Genomic DNA, 7,755 nt, shown 5'->3' with positions numbered 1-7,755 from the left:
ATGAGGGGGACAGTAGAGGCTGACTGCAGAAACTGAAGAAAACCCAAGGAGGACTCATTTTGGGCAACGTGACAAAAAAATAAGACAAAACACACTTTATTACAAGACACCTAAATGTAGCATAAAATATATCAACCATCCTCTTCAAATGTGTAAATGAGCTTAGAATAAATTAGAAGAAATCTTTAAGAGGCCAAAAATGATTTCTAAACTTGAATTAAGATAGGTAAGGTAGTAAAGCTAGTGATCACTTTGGGGGAATTGCCACTGTCTGGTAAGTTAGGGATTTTGATTTCAAAGGCTAGGTGAAGACAAAGCCTTGGTTCCATGAAAGAAAAAGAAACCCCTGTACATAGAAAGCTTAAGGACTGTACTCTCTGTGAAAGAGTTAAATAACAATAAAATGCATATGTCTGTTGCTGTCTTTGATAGGAGAGAAATAGTTTAGTTTTTGAGAATTTGTAACTCTTACGTGGAATTTTGGTTCAAATTCACACAACTGGCATAATCTGAAAAATCCAAGTTGGGATGAGCATAAAAGGTGTCTGGTGGATAGCACCTTGCCCCAGCACCTGTCATAAGTACATATAAATAATCTCGGGGAAACACAACTTCTACCAGGCTTCACAGGATTCCCACCAATAAACTACCAATGAACATGGGATAACAAAAAGAAATCACAAAATACACAAGGAAATGAGGCACCCTAAAGGGAGGATTAGCATCAACAATGAGCAGAATCAGACCTGCAAAAACCTTATATATCAGAATTATCAAGTATATAATATAGAATAAATGTGCTGAATATATTTAAAGACAAAAAGAAAGAGTTGAAACTAAGAATGAGGAGCAAGAGATTCTCAGAAATGATCAGGGTATTTGAAAAAGGACCAAAAAGAACTTTTAGAAATGAAAAAATCGTTTGGATTTAAAACATCAATGGGTAGGTTAAACAACAAATTAAAAAACTAAGAAGAGAGACAAATCTAAAGAGAGCATAATGATGTAGCACAGAGAAACCATGGCATTAAAAATATGAGTTTAAACCTAAGTGTCCATTGACAGATGAATGGATAAAGATGTGGTACATATATACAATGGATATTACTCATCCATAAAAAGGAATGGAACTGGGTCATTTGTAGAGATGTGGATGAACCTAGAGTCTGCCATACACAAGGAAGTAAGTCAGAAAGAGAAAAACAAATATCCTATGTTAATACACATATGTGGAATCCAGAAAAATGGTACAGATAAACCTAGTTCCAGGGCAGGAATAGAGATGCAGACAGAGAATGGACATGTGGACATACAGGGGAAGGTGGGATGAATTGGAGGATTGGGTTTGACATAAATACACTACTGTGTGTAAAGTAGATAGCTAATGGGAACCTGTGTTACAGCACAGGGAGCTGCTCAGCTTGATGCTCTATGGTGACCTAGATGGGTGGGACTGGGTGTCAGGGGAGATTCCAAGAGGGGGGAGGATATATGTATGCATATAACTGATACATATAGCTGATTTATGTCATTGTGAAGCAGAAACACAACATTGTGAAGCAATTATATTCCAATAAAAACAATATGAATTTAAAAGACATGGAGGATAGTGGGACAAAGTTCAACACACCTCTAATAGGAATTCCAAAAAGAGACCTTTGAAAGACTACAGGAGAGACAGTATACAAAGACAAATAAAAAGATGACCATATTCCCCAAATCAAGGAAAGACTCAAATCCTTGGACTGAGGAAACATAACAAATGGAAAAGATTAAATAAAAGGAAACTGCAGTATCCCCAAAATAAAGAGCAACCAGGCAGAAAAGACATTGCCTATAAAGTATCAACAGAAACAATAAAAATCTATTATTAGGACTGGAAAAGAGTTTTATTTGAGCCAAACTGAGAGCTACACCCCTGGAAATACAGAGTCGAGAAGCACTTGAATTGTGTTCTGCTAGACTACAAGATGGAGGTGGCTTATAAAGGCAAAAACTGCAGAACTATATAAGTCTTTTTTATCAAGATTATAATCAGAGGCTGCAAGAAATAAAGATGCTTATTAAGCAAGGATTGGTTGGGGCCCAAAATGGTTGCCTAGTTTTACGGGAAGACCTTGAGATCTCAGGTTGCAGCTGACAGCTGCTAGCCAACACTGTTTTGAGAATGGCTGGTGGTGTCTTTGAGTCTGATACAGTCCAGAAAATTCAAGTTCTCAGTTGATGGAGGAACCTGTCTGAAACCATATCCACAATGGCCATCCAGCTCCAATTTGGATGCCTGAACTGCAATTACTCCGTTTTTACTTTTTAAAATGCATTATTTTCTTTAATGGTTAAAGCAGATGTACAATGACTCGAAGGACATGAGTTTGATCAAGCTTCGGGAGTTGCTGATGGACAGGGAAGCCTGGCATGCTGCAGTTCGTGGGATGGCAAAGAGTCGGACATGACTGAGCGACTGAACTGAACTGAGCCACATATGTTTGATAGGCCACAGGCGGGCTGTTTTGGTTATCATAAAGCTTAAGTTACATCATGTATAAGTTAGAATGACTTTCATGTACCTCAATATGTGAAAATTTCTTCCATCAAAAGGAATGACAGGACTTCCCTGTTGGTGCAGTGGATAGGAATCCGCCTGCCAATTCAGGGGACACAGCTTTGATCCCTGCTCCAGGAAGAAGCCACCACAGGAAGCCCTCGCAACGCAACGAAGAGTAGCCCTGCTCTCGGGAACTGGAGAAGGGCCCTCCTGCAGCAGCAAAGACCCAACGCAGCCAAAAATAAATAAATAAAATGTACAAAAAGGAATGACAGTCCACAGCTGGTTTCTTATCAACTGCAAGAGAATCCAGGGTACAGCAGAAGAGTATCTGCCAAGAGGTGAAAGTAACCGTCAACTTAAAAACGTAAATCCAGCAAAACCAATTTCTCCAGGACAAAGCAAAATAGAGATTTTTCAGGGAAGCGCAACAGTTTTCCACCCACAAATCTTTGGTAAAGAATATACTTCAAGGAGGACTTCCCTGGTGATCCAGTGGTTAAGAATCCGCCTGCCAGTGCATGAGACACAGGTTTGATCTCTGATCCAAGAAGATTCCACACACTGCAGGGCAACTAAGCCTGTGCATTGTAACCACTGAAGCCCAAGTGCCGTAGAGCCCATGCTCTACGTAGAGTCCACTGCAATGAGAAGCCTGTGCACTACAACTGGAGAGTAGTCCTCGAACATGGTGATGAAGACCCAATGCAGCAAAAAATCTAATAATTTTTTTTAATTAAAAAAATTTTTTTAACTTTAAAAAAGAATATATCTCAAGGAGTAGTAAAATGATCCCAGAAGGCAGGTCTGAGACCTGAGACAGAAGAAATGCTGAGCCAAGAAAATGATGATAATGTGGGTAAATGTAAACACATACTAAGTCTTATAAAGCAATAATAGCAATAGTTAATTTGTATGGTTAAAAAACTGACAAATAGCTAAAATACCGGGCAGCTATATATAATACATAGCTAGAGATGGAGAATGATACACTCAGCAGAACAATAAACACTGATCTTTAGACGCCGATAAAAATGCATGTTAAAATTTCAAGGATAACTACTAAAAAAGGAACAACTTATAATTTCTGTATTGCTGCTGCTGCTAAGTCACTTCAGTCATGTCCAACTCTGTGTGACCCCATAGACGGCAGCCCACCAGGCTCCTCCATCCCTGGGATTCTCCAGGCAAGAACACTGGAGTGGGTTGCCATTTCCTTCTCTGATGCATGAAAGTGAAAAGTGAAAGTGAAGTCGCTCAGTTGTGTCCGACCCTCAGCGACCCCATGGACTGCAGCCTTCCAGGCTCCTCCATCCATGGGATTTTCCAGGCAAGAGTACTGGAGTGGGGTGCCATTGCCTTCTCTGAATTTCTGTATTAGCTAAGGTAAATAATGATGGCCTCTCTAACAGATCAAACAAAATCTCAGTGACTTCCAACAATCAAATTTTATTTCCTGCTTACACCAGAATACAGAACAATATAGCCTGGAATGGGGGTGGTGCTCTTTCTTTCATCTTAGGGCTCTTCCCTCCTCTAGGTTCTGGAGTTCTTTCCAGTGAGCTGGTGCACGTGGAAAGAGAATGAGTTTTATGGGCCAGATGTGAAAGTGAAGCATGTCACTTTTGTTCACACTCTATTCACCAGAACGAGAAGGCTGCAAGAACCGGGCAACACTGATCTTAGAAAACACTGGTAACTGCTGCTGCATTCACACACCAGCAGCGGGGGTGGGAATCAGTCCAAAAGAAGGCAGAACAAAATGTCGAAAGCTAATAAAGAAAAAGTGGGACAAGCAGAAGATAAAGTATTAGAAATAAATCCACACATACTAGTAATTGCAATTATTTACACATGGACTAGTAAAAAGGCAAATACTGAAGATTGAATTGTTTTAAATCCAGCTCACTGCTATTTATGTGTTGTTGTTCAGGCACTCAGTCGTGTCTGACCCTTTGCGACCCCATGGACTGCAGCATGCCAGGATTCCATGTTCTTCACTATCTCCTGGAGTTTGCTCAAACTCATATCCATTGAGTGCATGATTCCATCCAACCATCTCATCCTCTGACGCCCTCTTCTCTTACCCTCAATCTTTCCCAACATCAGAGTCTTTTCCAATGAGTCAGCTCTTCCCATCAAGTGGCCAAAGTATTGGAGCTTCAGTTTCAGCATGAGGCCTTCCAATGAGTATTCAGGGTTGATTTCCTTTAGGACTGACTGGTTTGATTTCCTTGCTGTCCAAGGGACTCTCAAGAATCTTCTCCAACACCACAGTTCAGTTCTTCAGCGCTCAGCCTTCTTTATCGTCCAACTTTCACATCCATACATGACCATTGGAAAAACCATAGCTTTAACTAGACAGACCTTTGTCAGCAAAGTAATGTCTCCACTTTTTAATATGCTGTCTAGGTTGGTCATAGCTTTTCTTCCAAGAGCAAGTGTCTTTTAATTTCATGGCTGCAATCACCATTTGCAGTGATTTTGGAGCCCAAAAAAGTAAAGTCTCTCACTGTTTCCATTGTTTCCCCATCTATTTGCCATGAAGTGAGGGGACCAGATGCCATGATCTTCTCTGTAGTGGGAATTCCCGATAATGTAATTTCACATAATGGAATTCTGTCACCTCCATTAGCTTTGTTCGTAGTGATGCCTCCTAAGTCCCACTTGACTTTGCACTCCAAGATGTCTGGCTCTAGTCCAGTGATCACACCATCGTGGTTATCTGGGTCATTAAGATCTTTTTTGTACAGAAAAGCTATTCTGTACACAGAATATTCACAGAAATAGCACCTGGGAAAACAGCATATATTAAGAAACTATGTTAATGATTATCTTTCACTTTTTTCCTAAGAATAATTGCCTTATTACAAACCCCAAGGCCAGACCCAGAAGGGAGTATGACTGGGATCATGAAAGCAAGGTCCTTGGAACACCGGGTCGGCGCCAGGCATTTACGCTGCCTATGCACTTGTTAATTCCTGAGACTAGCCCAGGAGGGAAAGGTCTGGGGTAAACACAAGGAAATCTGGACTATGTCAGTGTAGTCCATGACATTTAGGAGTACGTGATTAACACAGCATGAGTCTTGAAAAAAAGAAAATCTGAGAAAGTCTTGTAGTCTGCAATTAGGAATAAGAGCTGGACTCAGAGTGGACTCTGCACCTCAGTCCAACAGAGGTTGCAGGTCCCTGGACCCATTGCAACAGATTTCGTGTTCTGTCTTCATTCTCGTTGCTCGCTCCTGGACCAATTAGGGCAACACTTAGTTTTTTGAAAGTTGAGTTTTAAGCCAACTTTTTCACTCTCCTCTTTCGCTTTCATCAAGAGGCTCTTTAGTTTTTCTTCACTTTCTGCCATAAGGGGTGTCATCTGCATATCTGAGGTTATTGATATTTCTCCTGGAAATCTTGATTCCAGCTTTTGCTTCATCCAGCCTGGCATTTCTCATGATGTACTCTGCAAATAAGTTAAATAAGCAGGGTGACAATATACAGCCCTGACATACTCCTTTCCCGATTTGGAACCAGTCTGTTGTCCAATGTCCAGGTCTAATTGTTGCTTCTTGACCTGCATACAGATTTCTCAGGAGGCAGGTCAGGTGATCTGGTATTACCACTTCTTTAAGAATTTTCCACAGTTCGTGTGGTCCACACAGTCAAAGGCTTTGGCTTAGTCAATAAAGCAAAAGTAGATGTTTTTCTGGAACTCTCTTGCTTTTTTAATGATCCAACAGATGTTGGATCCAGCAATTTGATCTCTGGTTTCTCTGCCTTTTCTAAATCCAACTTGAACATTTGGAAGTTCAGGGTTCATGTACTGTTGAAGCCTGGCTTGGAGAATTTTGAGCATTACTTTGCTAGCATGTGAGATGAGTGCAATTGTGCAGTAGTTTGAGCATTCTTTGGCATTGCCTTTCTTTGGGATTGGAATGAAAACTGACCTTTTCCAGTCCTGTGGCCACTGCTGAGTTTTCCAAATTTGCTGGCATATTGAGTGCAGCACTTTAAGAGCAGCATCTTCTAGGATTTGACATGGCTCAACTGGAATTCTGTCACCTCCATTAGCTTTGTTCGTAGTGATGCCTCCTAAGTCCCACTTGACTTTGCACTCCAAGATGTCTGGCTCTAGTCCAGTGATCACACCATCGTGGTTATCTGGGTCATTAAGATCTTTTTTGTACAGTTTTTTTTTTTATGTATTTTTGCCACCTCTTCTGCTTCTGTTAGGTCCATACCATTTCTGTCCTTTATTGAGCCCATCTTTGCATGAAATGTTCCCTTGGTATCTCTAATTTTCTTGAAGAGATCTCTAGTCTTTCCCATTCTATTGTTTTCCTCTATTTCTTTGCATTGTTCACTTAGCTCATAGTTTCATTGAGTTAGACAAGGCTGTGGTCCATGTGATCAGTTTGATTAGTTTTCTGTGACTGTGGTTTTCATTCTGTCTGCCCTCTGATAAGGATAAGAAGCTTATGGAAGCTTCCTGATAGGAGAGACTGACTGATGGGGAAACTGGCTCTTGTTCTGATGGGTGGGGGCATGCTCAGTAAACCTTTAATCCAATTTTCTGTGGATGGGCAGGGCTGTGTTCCCCACCCTGTTGTTTGACCTGAGACCAAACTATGGTGGAGGTAATGAAGATAATTCAGGAAATGAAGATCATGGCATCTGGTCCCATCACTTCATGGCAAATAGATGGGGAAACAGTGGAAACAGTGTCAGACTTTATTTTGGGGGGCTCCAAAATCACTGCAGATGGTGACTGCAGCCATGAAATTAAAAGACGCTTACTCCTTGGAAGAAAAGTTATGACCAACCTAGATAGCATATTGAAAAGCTTTGCCAACAAAGGTCCATCTAGTCAAGGCTATGGTTTTTCCTGTGGTCATGTATGGATGTGAGAGATGGACTGTGAAGAAAGCTGAGCGCCGAAGAATTGATGCTTTTGAACTGTGGTGTTGGAGAAGACTCTTGAGAGTCCCTTGGACTGCAAGGAGATCCAACCAGTCCATTCTGAAGGAGATCAGCCCTGGGATTTCTTTGGAAGGAATGATGCTAAAGCTGAAACTCCAGTACTTTGGCCACGTCATGCAAAGAGTTGACTCATTGGAAAAGACTCTGATGCTGGGAGGGATTGGGGGCAGGAGGAGAAGGGGACGACAGAGGATGAGATGGCTGGATGGCATCACTGACTCGATGGACATGAGT

The sequence above is a fragment of the Bos taurus genome, chromosome 18 (assembly GCF_002263795.3).
Source record: "Bos taurus isolate L1 Dominette 01449 registration number 42190680 breed Hereford chromosome 18, ARS-UCD2.0, whole genome shotgun sequence".
In the NCBI taxonomy this organism is placed as follows: Eukaryota; Metazoa; Chordata; class Mammalia; order Artiodactyla; family Bovidae; genus Bos; species Bos taurus.
Note: the sequence above shows the minus strand (reverse complement) of the source record.